Source organism: Megascapheus bottae, chromosome 4, assembly GCF_031878675.1.
Source record: "Megascapheus bottae isolate mThoBot1 chromosome 4, mThoBot2.hap1, whole genome shotgun sequence".
Lineage (NCBI taxonomy): Eukaryota > Metazoa > Chordata > Mammalia > Rodentia > Geomyidae > Megascapheus > Megascapheus bottae.
Window position 1 is genome coordinate 30,814,670 of NC_143512.1, and position 14,718 is coordinate 30,829,387.

The window sequence follows — 14,718 nt, forward strand, 5'->3', positions numbered from 1 at the left end:
GAAATGCAATAATTAAAACATAATCTGTTCTTCAGGAAATCTAAATTGTTCTAAATTTGGATTACCTAGAGAGTAAATCCAAGTTCTTTTTGCAAAATCAATGCACGCACCCACTATATCTGCATGGCAAAAGATCTCCACCTAAATATAATTCCTAAATGTAATACATACTGCATATTCAACAAACCATGCATGCTATAAAATTCAGGTTCATCTAAAACACACCAAAAGAATTTAATTTATTTGCATGTACTATGTGATTTAAAAAAAATGGTTTTAAGATGGTTGACTATCATCTTCCCCAAACCCCATTAAAATACTAGAAATCTGGACACTAGTACTAGGAATGGAAACAATCAGTAGACCAGAGAATTTCAGCCACTTTGAGGCAAAAAAAAAAGTGACTGAGATAGCAAAGGCTGAAAGGCCCCAGGAGACAACAGCAAAGATAGGAACTGTTTCAATGGCATAGTCTCAGAAAGGTGCCAAGTTTTGGAGTGAACAAGACAGGAAACAACAGGATGTTGGGAGACTGCAAATACGGTGGCATATTTAAAGGACTCTTCATGAACCCAACAGGCACTGAACTCTTCCCCAAATTCTTCCTCCTCATACAGGGTGCCAGGCCGGAGTACTTTTCCAAGAAAAAGATTATACAATGCTATAAGCTGAGGGGTGGTTTTCACTTTTTGTGGGGGGAGGGGCAGGGAGCGGGTATATTACCTGAGTATGAATTTGGTGATGTGTGCTTGCTACTCAGTTATTTCCCACTTGATCTACATCTACAATTGGTTTCTGTTTTTTCTTTCTGTTTTTTAAGTTCTTTTTAACCAACCTCTTCCAGTGATCCTCCTGTTTCCTCTTTCTACAGAGCTAAAATGATATACATGTACCAACATGCCCAGTATGTTTTTGAAATAAGGCTTCATTAACATTTTTTTCACCTAGACTGTCCTCTACTTGCAATTCTCCCACCTCCACCTCACTTCCTGTATAAATGGGATTACACAAGCATGAGCCATCAATGCTTTGTAAGCAAGGTACATGACACATGAGAGAATAAATGGTCTTTTAAATCAACAAAGAAACTTCAGAATCACTCAACATTGTAAACAAAATGCACCTACCAGATATCTACAAAATATTTTATTTAGCAACTACATGATGTACATTATTCTCAGCATCATACGGGATTTTATTCAAACAAGTATTTAAATATAGATCAGTTAATATTTCTTTGTGGTCATGATACTGCCTTTGTTAAAAGTTTTGTCCCACTCATTATCTGTCTCCTGTAATTGTAATCTATCTATAAATCACCTCTATAATAACAATAAATTAATTATAAAAAAGGAAACCTAAAAATTATATATATATATGCATGTATATCAGGCCTTAAAACAGGATAATTAAAATAACTTCCTGTATTTTATTGAACCACAAATAAAATAAAATAAAGTAAAGCTAGAAATCAACAACAAAAGAAACAATGGAAAATATTAAAATATAGAGAGAGTGAATAGTAATTAATTGAATGACCAGTGGACCATCAAAGAAGAGAGAAAATAGAGAATAAGAAATACAAAGAATCACTTTTTTTGCCAGTCCTGGGCTTGAACTCAGGGCCTGAGCACTGTCCTTGGACTCTCTCAAGGCTAGAGCTCTACCACTTGAGCCTAAGCACCACTTCCAGCTTTTTCTATATATGTGGTACTAAGGAATCGAACCCTGGTCTTCGTGCATGCTAGGTAAGCACTTTAACCACTAGGCCAAACTCCTGACCCAGATATTAAACCACAGACCTATGGCCACCTAATCTTTGACAAGGGAGCCAAAAAAATAGAATGGAAGAAAGACAGTCTCTTCAACAAGTGGTGCTAGCAGAGCTGGTTAAGCACCTGCAGAAAACTAAAGTTGGATCTCTCTTTGTCACCCTGTATTAGAATTAACTCCAAATGGATCAAAGACCTGGAGGTAAAAGCCAACACTCTGAAAACTTTACAAGAAGGAATAGGAGATACACTAGGCCTCCTTGGCACAGGTCAAAACTTTCTTCATAAGGACCAAGAATCACAACAAATCAGAGAAAAGCTGGATAAGTGGGACTGCATTAAACTGTAGAGCTTTTGTATGGCAAAGGACATAGCTAGTAAATTAATTAGGAAGCCTACAGAGTGGGAGAAGATCTTCACCAACCATACAACAGACAAAGGCCTCATATCTAAAATATATCAACAGCTCAAAAAATTGAATCAATCCAAAACTAATCTCCAAAGTAACAACCATCCCATTAAAAGATGGGCCAAAGACTTAAAGAGAGTCTTCTCTGAAGAAGGAACAAAAATGGCCTATAGACACATGAAGAAATGCTCAACATCTCTGGTCATACAAGAAATGCGAATCCAAACAACTATGAGATTCCATCTCATTCCAGTTAGAATGGCCAGGATCAAGAAAACTAATAACAACAGACGCTGGAGGGGATGTAGCCAGGAGGGATCACTACTACACTGTTGGTGGGAGTGCAAACTCATTCAACCACTATGGAAAGCAGTATGGCAGTTCCTCAAAAGGCTAAACATAGAGCTCCCCTATGACCCAGCAATTCCACTACTTGGCATCTACCTAATCATCCAGAAACAAAGACATACTAAATCCACCAGCACAACAATGTTCATTGCAGCACTATTTACCATAGCAAAAATATGAAACCAACCTAGATGTCCCTCAGCTGATGAGTGGATCAACAAGATGTGGTATTTGTACACAATGGAATTCTATGCTGCTGTCAGAAAGAATGACATTGCCCCATTTGTTAGGAAATGGAAAGACTTAGAAAAGATCATATTAAGTGAAGTAAGCCAGACTCAAAGGAACTTAGGCTCAATGGTTTCCCTCATTTGTCATAATCAGTAGAAATCTTGGGCTCTCCTAGCAGAGATTTGCAATAGAGCAAAACCTTGATACAAAAGGCCATATAGTAGGATGCTAAATGAAAGGATCTCTAGGATATAGAAACATAACCCATATAATGAATAATTGTTGTTCTTAAGGTACTATGTTATCTCTCATCTCTTTTGCTGTCCCTTGATTATCTCATATTGTTACACTATCTCGCTTGGTTACCTGATATATTGGATATATTTGTATTTGGTTATTTGAAATTGGATAGGGAACGGGGGAAAACAAGATGAGGGGTTGGGGGAGGGAGTGGGGACCAAGACATGTGAAAGGGTATCAATGTATGGGAATTAATGCACCATCTATCTGGCAAATATCACATAACCCCTCTATTAATTACAATAAAAATATATGAAAAATACAAAGAATCAATGAAACAAAAAGTTGGTGTTTTAAAAAGAAAAATAATGTAAACGAGTCAGGTGCTGGTAGCATGTGGCTAAAATCTAGCTACCCAGGTGGCAGAAACTTGAAAACCTTGATTTGAGCCTACCCAGGCAGAAAAGTCTTTGAGACATATCTCCAAGTAACCACCAAAACATCAGAAGTGGGGCTATGGCTCAAGGGATAGGGAAGTAGCCTTGAGCTGAAGAACTCAGGGACAGTGCCCAGGCCCAGAGTTCAAGTCCCATGACTAACAAAAGAAATTTAAAATAGACCTGACTTATATCTATGCTATGCTACTATAGGGTATATATTCCAAGAAGAATAAATCAATAAACAATAGACACCTGCACATTTATTTTTATTTCAGCATTATTAACAATAGCTAAGTTTTCAGACGAGATCGGGCGCGTTCAGGGTGGTATGGCCGTAGACAACAATAGCTAAGTTTTCAAATCAACCAAAGTGCCCAAAAGTCAATGATCATATAAAGAAAATGTTGGAGGGAAATGAGGACAAAAGCATGAGAAGGGGCAGCAATAATTGTTAAGTCATGCACCTTCTATCTGGCAAATATAATGTAACCCTTCTATTAATTATAATTAAAGGAAGAAAATATTGTTACTATACAATGGAATATTTTTATTAAAATAAGAAAGAAAGAAGTCATTTGCTGGGAAATGGATTAAAATAAAAAAACTGGGTTGTGATGACTCATGCCTGTAATCCTATATATTCAGGAGGCTGAGATCTAAGGCTCAAAGCCAGCCTGGGCAGGAAAGTCTGTAAGACTCTTATTAACCACCAGAAAACTGGAAGTGGTGCTGTAGCTCAAAGTGGTAGGGCTCTAGCTTTGATCCCCAAAGCACAGGGACAGCATGCAGGCCCATATGCTTTCACTCATTTGTGGAATCTAGACCTGAGATGGTGATGGTGATGATGATGATGATGATGATGATATAAAATAAGTATTATCTGTACGCATCTGCAAGGAGAAGGAAAGGGAAAGGAGAAAGTACTAGAGGTTAAAGAGAATAAAAAGAGAAAGAGAAGAAGAGGAAGAAGAAGAAGAAAGAAGAAGAGGAGGAGGAGGAGGAGGAGGAGGAGGAGGAGGAGGAGGAGGAAAGAGAGTTAAAGCAGATGTAATCTAGAGATAAGTTGGTTAAACTGTACTATATGCACCTGCATGATTATTATAATATCACAATGAACTTCCCCTCTCTTGTACCATGGTGCATGCTAATATAATTTCAGAACTTCTATGCTAAACTTGGAAAGCTTGATTATTAATTTTTCATAATTTTTAGAAATTGGCTTTAGCCCTCAGGGTAATATGTCAATAAAAGTTATCTTTTTTTGTTGTTGGAGCACTATTATTAGAATCTATCTTTTTCCACTCATTGACAATATCAATCCTGTCACTAATCAAATTTATATTTATGCATGTATCTTTCCATCATCAGTGTGCTGCTCTGTGAGTTTAATTGGATTATGACTCTGACTTTAGAATAATTTAATGACTACAGGTTTATCATCTGGCAAAAGCAAATTTGCATCTTGTCACTTCACCATTTCTTCTGATGTGTGCTGGCTGTTTCTACTCTCTTGCTTTTTTATAGACAATATATTTTAAATTCCTAAGAGAAAAGAATGAAATGTTTTGCTAGTCCTGGCTTGAACTTGGTACGTGAGCACTGTCCTTGGGCTTTCTCAAGGTTAGAGCTCTACCACTTGAGCCTCAGCATCACTTCTAGCTTTTTTCTATGTATGTGGAACTGAGGAATCAAACCAAGTCTTCATGCATGCTAGGCAAGCACTCTACTACTAGGCCAAACTCCAGGCCCAAGAATGAAATTTTTATTGCATCTGATTAAGCCTAAAAGATATTATAAATATTGGCATCTTGATTCCTGACTCTTGTCTTCTAATTATAACCATGAGATATTTCTTAAATTTAGTTGTTCTCACACTTGTCAATAAATTTTATAATTATTTTCCCAATGTTTATATCTTTTGTAATATCTTCACAGATATTTTATAATTCAAATACTATTTTAATGATCTTTTAAAAATATTTTTCATGCAATTATTATGCACATTGAATATTTAGCAACCTAAGAATTAGTTTAAATGATGTATCTATTTGTTAATTACATCATATTGAAAATAGTGGGTTTTTCATTCTCAGAATTAGGAATTGTACTTTTCTCCCTTGTCTACCTGAAATAGGCCTTTCAGCATTGCGCTGTGTAGACACAAGTAATGTTTTCAAGATTTCTAGGCCTTTGTTCTTTCCCTTTTTAAAAACAAGTTTTGTGTTATTTCATTGTTTTTGCTGATTATTTCTGGGATGGAGCTTGGTTCTGGTCTGAGTGTGTGCCTTGGCACAGACTACCTGTGGCTCCCCATGTTAGCTGGCAGAACAGGAATGTTCCTTCTGTGTAGTCCAACTTTCCACTGATAAAGGTCTCAGAATTTCCTGCCTGGGCTGAACTTGATTCAGAATCCTTCTTATAATCTCAGCCACCCAAGTAGCTGAGATTATAAGCATGAGTCACCACTTCCCAGCTAAAATATAACATTTGTTGTAAAATTCTTTATACACCCTTGAACAAGTTAGGGAATTTCATTCTATTCCAAAGTATTACAAGTTTTCAATGATATGAGTTTATGTTTTTGTTTTTATCTGTTGTGGGGCTTGAACTCAGGGCCTCCCCACTGTCCCTGAGCCTTTGTGCTCAAGGCTAGAGCTCTACCACCTTGTGCCACAGAAACCCTTCCAGTTTTTCAGTGGTTAATTGGAGGTAAGAGTCTCTTGAGGACTTTTCGCCAAACCAAGATCCTGAGATCTCAGCTTCTTGAGTAGCTCGGATTACAGGCATTAGCCACTATGGATGGTTGGCTGGATTTCAGTTTTTCTAAATTTTCACTATTGGGTCCAGACTAGCCTCAAATTTAAGATCTTCCTACATTAGCCCCCAGAGTATCTGGATTATGGGTACCTCACATTACAAATTATTCTTTCTTGTTAAATCCGAAGATACTCAGAAGCACAAATACTTCTTGTGCTAGCAGAGTGTGGAAGAGGCAGAACCCCAGAAGCATTCGGGCAACTAAAATGTCCCCACCAGCTTGAAGTCCTAGATCTCACTGCTAGAGAATATAAGATCTCTTTCTCTAGAGTTTCATCAAACATTGTTGTTAGTTGTCATAGGGCTTGAACTCAGAGCACGGTCGATGTCCCTGAGCTATTTTACTCAAGGCTTGCATTCTACTGTTGCTCCTCTCTGGGGCAGCAACACAGGAACGGGGAGGGACACACAGGGCCAGCCTGTAGTCCCCCGGGAGCCGAGCGAGATGGTAAGTGTCGAAGACCCAGCCCTCCCCCAATCACCGGGGAAGAAAAAACCACGCTGAGTCAGAAGCAGTGTTAACCATGAAAGCGCATCAGATCTCTCTGCTGATCTCTGCTGATCTCTGGTTCTCTCTGATGCTCTCCCTCTTTATTGCGTCAGACAATTAGTTACATACTGTTAGGGTAGGAGAAGGTGGGCACTGGGAAGCTAGCCAATAGGAAGAGGGCCCCTGTGCTACCACTAAGGGTCTGGGTGGGGCTTTCAGGTAGTGGGCAGGACAGGTGCAGGAAAGCGCGCGAGACTTGAGCTGCTGCGAGACCCGCGAAACTGCGGGGGGTTCAATCGAGTCACGTACACAGCCTTAAGAGAGGTATGCAAAAGACCAAATGCCTGGACAAAGCCCTTTAATTGCAGCTGAGCCAGAATCAGGCCTCAGAGATGGAGGCTAGGCCCCAACATTCTACCACTAGAACCACAGCTCTACTTCTGTCTTTTTGGTGGTTAATTGGACTTTAATTCTCCAGGATGGCTTGGAACCATGATCCTCAGATTTAAGCCTCCTGAGTATCTAGGATTACAGGCGTGAGCCACCAAGTTCATGGTTAAATGATTGGGTTGTTTATTTGTTTTTGTCAGTTATGGGGCTTGGACTCAGCACCTGGATGCTGTCCTTGAGCAATTTCACTCAAGGATAGTGCTTCTACCACTTTGGGTCAAAGCTCTTCTTCCAAGGGTTGTACCAAATTTAGTTTCTTTTTTTTTTTTTTTTTGTGGGTCAAGGGCTTGAACTCTGGGCCTGGCCACTGCCTCTGAGCTCTTCATCTCAAGGCTACCTCTCTACCCCCTTAAGTCACAGCCACGCGTCCCCTTTTCTAGTGATTAATTGGAGATGAGTCTCATGGTCTTTACTGTCCCAGCTAGCCTTGAACTGTGATCCTCAGATCTCAGCCTCCTGACTAACTAGGATTACAGGCAAGAGCCACTGTGCTTGGCTCAAATTTAGTTCCTGAAAGATAAAAATAATTATGTTCTGGACTGTTGGAGTTGAGAAGAAAGACTGTAAGACAATTTTAAAGTGGAATTAATACTTGGGTATATAAGCAGACTCAATTTTACTTTATATTTGGTAGCATGATATATTAGTTGTATGTCATCCACGTGCATAAATCATTTTTGAAATCTAAACAAACTGGTATTTTTCATATGCTCTGAAATACACATTAAAACACATTTTCCTTTCTCTTCTGTTTCTCTTTTATATATAAGGTGGTATTTTATACCTTTTTTTGCTGTTTGATTTTATTTTTTATTGTAATGTATATTCACCAGGTAGTAGGTACATTACTTCTCACACATTGATACCCCTTCTCATGATTTTGTCCCCATTTTCTTCCCCACCCCTTCCCAATCATCTTGTTTCCCCCCTTTCCTTTCCTATTTCAAATAAATAAACATATACAATATGCCAGGTAACAAAATCAGATACTGTAACAATATAAGATTAATCAAAGGGCGACAAAAGAGAAGAAAAATAACATAGCACATTAAGAATAACAACCACACAAGATATAAAGCTCTTGTTTCCATATCCTGGAGGTCCTTTCATTTAGCCCATCCTATGTTACCTTATGTATCTAGGTTTTAGGCTATTGCAATCCTCTGCAAGGAGAGTCCTACGTGTGTATTAATTATGACAAATGAGGGAAACCATTGAGCCTATCTTCCTTTGGATCTGACTTACTTCACTTAATATATTTTTTTCCAAGTCTCCATTTCCCTACAAATAGGGTGATGTCATTCTTTCTGATGGCAGCATAGAATTCCATTGTGTATAAATACCACATCTTCTTGATCCAATCATCTATTGGGACATCTGAGTTGATTCCATATCTTCGCTATGTTTCATACCTTTTTAACTTGGAGGAAGTTTGGTTTTTTTAACTAGCATAATTAGTTTGCATATCGCTGTTTCCCATTCACATTAGATAATCTTTATTGTACATCCTTCTTTCTTAATGCAATATCAAATAATATATGTTTATATAACTCGATTCTGCATTTAAAAGACACCTTCACAGATAATCTAATCAAAAAATGCAAATATATCTTAACTGCTAATTAGAAAGAAAAGTATTTAAATCTATAATATATTCCAGACACTTTGCATTTGTCATCATGGAACTAAAGACTACAATATTTATCATTAATTAAGGACTTCTACAAATTTACACTAGATAATTGAACTCAAAAGAAAACAGTGTGTTAATTACAAAAAAATAGCAATGCTCTCATGTGAGAGATGATTTATCATATGTTTGACATTAAATTCCTAAAAATGTTATATTCTATTTTTGTAATAAAAAAACTTTGTGTGTATATGTACTGTGTATGTTTCTAGATTTGTGTGTTGATGAGAGTATGAAAATAAACAGAGAAGATATTCATAAAATCGCTGCCTCTATTACTGCTCAGAAAAGAAGGAGGGTCAGGGAAAGACAATAAAAGGAGAAATCTGGGTCAGGAGTTTGGCCTAGTGGTAAGAGTGCCTGTTTAGAATGCATGAAGACCAGGGTTCAATTCCTCGGTACCATATTAATAGAAAAAAGCCGGAAGTGGTGCTATGGCTCAAGTGGTAGGGCTCTAGCCTTCAGAAAGCCCAAGGGCAGTGCTCAGGCCCTAAGTTCAGTCGCCATGACTGGCAAAAAAAAAATAAAAGAAGAAATCTATCTGTGACTAAATTTAATTTTTTTTAATTTTGTGATTAAGTTTAAATTTAATAATGAGGTATATTTATGCTTCATTTAGTATATATGTGCATGTAATATAAACACATATATAGTCAATGACAAATAATAGCTTATAGTAACTAAAAACTTATCTATAATTCAGGTGCTAGTGTCTCTTGACTGTAATACGAGCTACTCCAGAATCTGAGATTTAAGGACTGTGGCTCAAAGTCAGCCTGGGCAGGAAAGTCAATGATACTTTTACAAATAACAACCAACATCCTGGACATGAAGTAGAACACAAGTTTTGAGTTAAAAATCGGAAGGACAGCCGGATGTGGTGGCTCACGCCTGTAATCCTAGCTACTCAGGAGGCTGAGATCTGAGGATCAAGGTTCAAAGTCAGCCTGGGAACAGAAGAACCTGAGACTCTTATCTCCAATTAACCCCTAAAAAAACAGGAAGTGGGGTTTGGCTCAAGGGTAGGCTGAAACCTTGAGCTGAAGAGCTCAAGGACAGCTCCCAGGCCTTGTTCAAGCCCCATGACCCACAAAAAAAAAAAAAAGCTAAAGGAAAGCATGCACCCAGGCCTTGAATTCATGTAGTATTTATAGTCAAATTACATTATGGACAAACTGAACTAAATTATATGAGTAATGATGGGAGACGATAAATAGATGAAAATGATGGAAGGGGTGATACTAATTAAGAAGCATTGTATTCATAACTAGCCTTTTTCAATTATAATATCTTTGTCTAACTACTTAATAATAATTTTATGAAAGTAAATTTTATAAGTAAAGAATGTTAATGTTGAGACAAATTCTACAGAAAAGGTATCAAGCATTTTGTTTAAAAAATGTTTACGCACTTGTTTGTTAAACTTGTCATTTAAAATATGATGTAAACATAAGCCATATAATTAATGATTGTTGTTCTTAAGGTACTATCACTCATCACTTTTGCTGTCCCTTGGTTATCTCATATTGTTACACTATCTCACTTTGTTACCTGATATATCGGATATATTTGTATTTGGTTATTTGAAATAGGATAGGGAACGGGGGGAAACAAGATGAGGGGTGGGGATGGGGGGAGGGAAATGGGGACCAAGACATGTGAAAGGGTATCAATGTATGGGAATTAATGCACCATCTATCTGGCAAATATCATGTAACCATTCTATTAATTACAATAAAAAATATATGAAAAAAATGTTTACAAAGAATTGATAATCTCATTTTCCTGAATTAAGACAAGATTTATCCATTTATATAGGATGCATTTAAGGTGTGATATGCTTATCCCACTAAAACAGTAAAAATAACGAAAACAAATATAGATCTACAGTCGTATGATATTGCAAACCATTGTTTATACTTATTCAAGGGAAGTGGAAAGGTGAAGGAAGGAACTAGGTAAGATATAATTTTATAAATTTTAGGCATATTTGTAGTATAGTAAAGAAAAATAAAAGGATCCGGTTTCCTCATCTTATTCTACCTTTCTAAATGCTATAAAGGAGAAATGATTTTAAGTGCCTGATTGGTTTCCACCTTTGGAATCCATGACCCATTTCCTGAAACCTTGCTGATGGTCTCTGGTGCAGAGCACTTCCCATCAGTAGCTAGAAATTGCCTTTTGGAACCATCAACGTATTTCAGAATCTTAAGATGAATAATTAATGCAGCTGCACTCATAGACCTTTGTAATGAACACATATTTTAGAAGCAAATAACTAATGTCTACTATCAAATGAATATCAATGGCATTGAGATTTCTGGGAAGCAAGGTTGGTGTTTTGTACCAAGCCTCAAACTAACATAGACAGCTAATATTCACAATCTCCCACTTGAATTAGTCGGTTTTTAGACCCATTTACTGTGTGTGTCAGCTTCATTCTCAAAGTGGCAAATAAATGTTGTCCGTGGGCTCATGAAAGAGAATGGAACTGCCTATGCCATGTAACCACAGGAAGCCACAAATAATGTTAACTGATCAAGCTGGCCATAGATTTATTGCTTTTAACCATTGAATTATACATTGAGTACTCTGCACCTGAAAACAGTTTTTTCCTTCTCTCCTGTATTTGTGTCAGACTTTTCTGAGTTGTGAATCATATTTTCACTGCTAGTGTATATGTACATCACAGCTGAGTTGTGTAATTATATAATTATATGTATATATATATATATATATACAACTGACTATCCAGCTTTTTGTGTGCACATGACTTTGAAATATTTTTCCCTTTGGTGCTGTTTTGCTAAATCAGATTGTGTATATGTGTGTGTGTGCGTGTGTGTGTGTGTGTGTGTGTGTATGTGCGCGCATGCACACACCAGTCATGGGACTTGAACTCAGGGCCTGGACGCTGCCCCTGAGCTCCTTTGGCTCAAGGCTAGTGCTCCATCATTTGAACCATAGCACTACTCCTGCCTTTTTCTGCAAGTAAGAGTATTGTGGACTTTCCTGCCTCACCAAAATCATCAGATCTCAATCTCCTGTGTAGCTTGGATTACAGATGTGAGCACTGGTACGTAGCTCAGAATTCTTACACGGAGTGACTCTATTTCATAAATATATGTAATGAACGTAATATTTACAGATCTGACCTTTTCATTTTTCTGGTGAAGAGCAAGGAAGTCATACTTCCTACATCACAACTGTTCATAAGCGTTATCTTTCCCAATTATTTATAACTATAATTACTTATAACTTTCCCAATCACTTGTAACTTTAAGACTGAGCATTTATAAGGCTCTTAAATTTTTCTCAGCCATTCAAGATTCCAAAATTTTTGTTGCATTTTCTCTTTTCTTTGAGAGCCCTGAGTGAGGAGGGATAAAGTAAGCATTTGGTTTATGTTGTCCTAGTGCAAAGAAAGTCTATCAGTAAAGATGAAGAATCCACTGTAAGGACTACAAAAGTTGCCATGTCGTATTCAGACCTGCACAGCAATGAAGAGGCAACAAGTGACACCAAAGGACTCCAATTCAGCTCCATTTCTTCATGTGTAGCTGGAAATCGTAATTTCTGGCTTTCAAATAAACAATAAAGAAAGAAGATGTATTTAAAGTGCATGGTGCTTAGCAAAGGCTCAGTAAATATCAGTTTTCTTCACGCTCCCCTCCTTTCCTTGTTCAGTACCAAATAAAGCATCTAAAATTCCCTAAAATCACAACAAATGAAAGAATGTATATGCAAAGACATTTATTCAAACTAAAACTCTGGGTATTCATATTTATCATATTTGTTCAGAATATAAAAATTGTGAATCAGCTTAGGAACCTATGAATAGATGAACTGATAAAGAGAATGTGATACATATATATATATATATATTCCATTGATTATCTATATTAACTCTCGGCCACAAAGAATGAAATTATTATGTCATCTGCTATAAAAATGGATGAAACTGGAGACCATAATGTTAAAGTTAAATAAACCAGTCTTACAACACACACGTGCACACACACACACACACACACACACACACACACACACAAAGATGGTTGCATATTTCTGCTGTTGGATGCTGTGGAGGAGAGTCATGAAAGTGAAAAGGAAACTTACTTTGGAAGTAAAAGGAGATAGGAGGAGGAGGAGGAAATGAATACAGAACAGTAACAGGGAGTGAGACTGAGGAAAGTATATCATAATCATATATAAAAAATATCATGAAACTGCTCCCTGTTTCATAAATTTAAGCTAGGCTAATAAAGAATATATACTAATAAAAACATAATGGAGGCAAATTACTTAATTTAAAAATGGACAAAGGATCTGAAAAGACATTTCTCAAAAGGAAACATAGAAAAGTCTAGTTCACAGAAGCAGAGGGTAGAACTGATTATGAGAGACCAGAGGAGATGGTGGTCAAAGTATACAAAATTTCAGTTAGAGGGAGTATGGCCAGGAGATATGCTATATAATACAGCAAAGTTTAAAAAAATGCTAATAATGTCAGTGCCTTATACTTAAAATCCTAGCTACTCAATTGGCTAAGAGATGAGAATCAGGATTCAATTTTCCAGCCCAGGCAGGAAATCTATGCAACACTTCACTTCAATCAACTCCCCACTGCACCCCCCCAAAAAAAAGAAAACAGAAGTTAAAGTTGGTTCAAGTGGTCAAGCTCCATCCCTGAGCAGAGTAGGCTAAGCAAGAGTGTGAGGACCTGAGTTCAAGCTCCATATCAAATACAATCTCAAATATACTTAAAGGCAAAATTTCTAGTTTTAAAGAGGACAGTACTAAAAGTGTCAGAAGATGGGGATCTATGCAAGGAATAATATATTGGAAGAAGAACTGGCAGCACCTTGAATATCATCTACAGGAATTTGGTTGAACTGTAATGATATTTCCTTGTAGGCAAACATAAACTAGCCAGTGAAAGGAATACTTTACTTCTCCCTATCTTACATGGATATATTTATCATATTAAAATCGGAGCACTCCTTTATAAAGCTAAGGACGTAATGACATGTCCAGCGCTCCTCTCATTGAAAGCCTAAATGGATATACACGCTCAATATATTGTTGGGTACGTGGTGAGAGCTGTAGGTGCCCCTACAAATGGCATTGGTTTCCAGCAGGTAGAAATACGTGGATCTGGGGGAAGGGTTAGCTTTCACTTTAGAGTGCTCTAGAATCTAGAGTGCTATAGAATAATAGGATATTGTTCTAAAGTGTTTTATTTTTTAATTAAAAGAAAAAATGCTAAATGTAAATAACTTTCCATAGCAGTGATCTGACCTTACACGGATATAAATAATATTTAATCTTAAAGGTATATTTCCAAAACGATGTGATTATAATATAATGGGTAGACTGCTATAGTATCTTCTAACAAAAGAGTGAACAATATTAACAATACATATATCTAATTTCTAATCACACACTTGACTGAATAAATGTTGTTTTGTGCTGTGCTTTTTAACCATTGTTAAACATCTTTCCTTTTCAGAGAAAAAAGTTAAATTGTCCAATGACAATGAAATCAGATTAATCAATTGCAGATCCATGAGACTTGTTTGTATCCTCTCCAATTTCTTACTCTCTTTTTTTAATAACTTGAAAGTGAGATAACATTAAATACTAAAATAAGGTATAATTCCAATGCCCTTTTATTCTAAAGACATTTATTTATTTTAATTACCATCCATTAATAGTACAAAAGAGTTTCATTATGCTAATTCCATAGAAGTGTGCAGTTGGTGTGATTTTACTCTATTGTATACCTATAGCCTCTCCCTCCTACGGAAGCTTTGCTTCCATGTTGAATC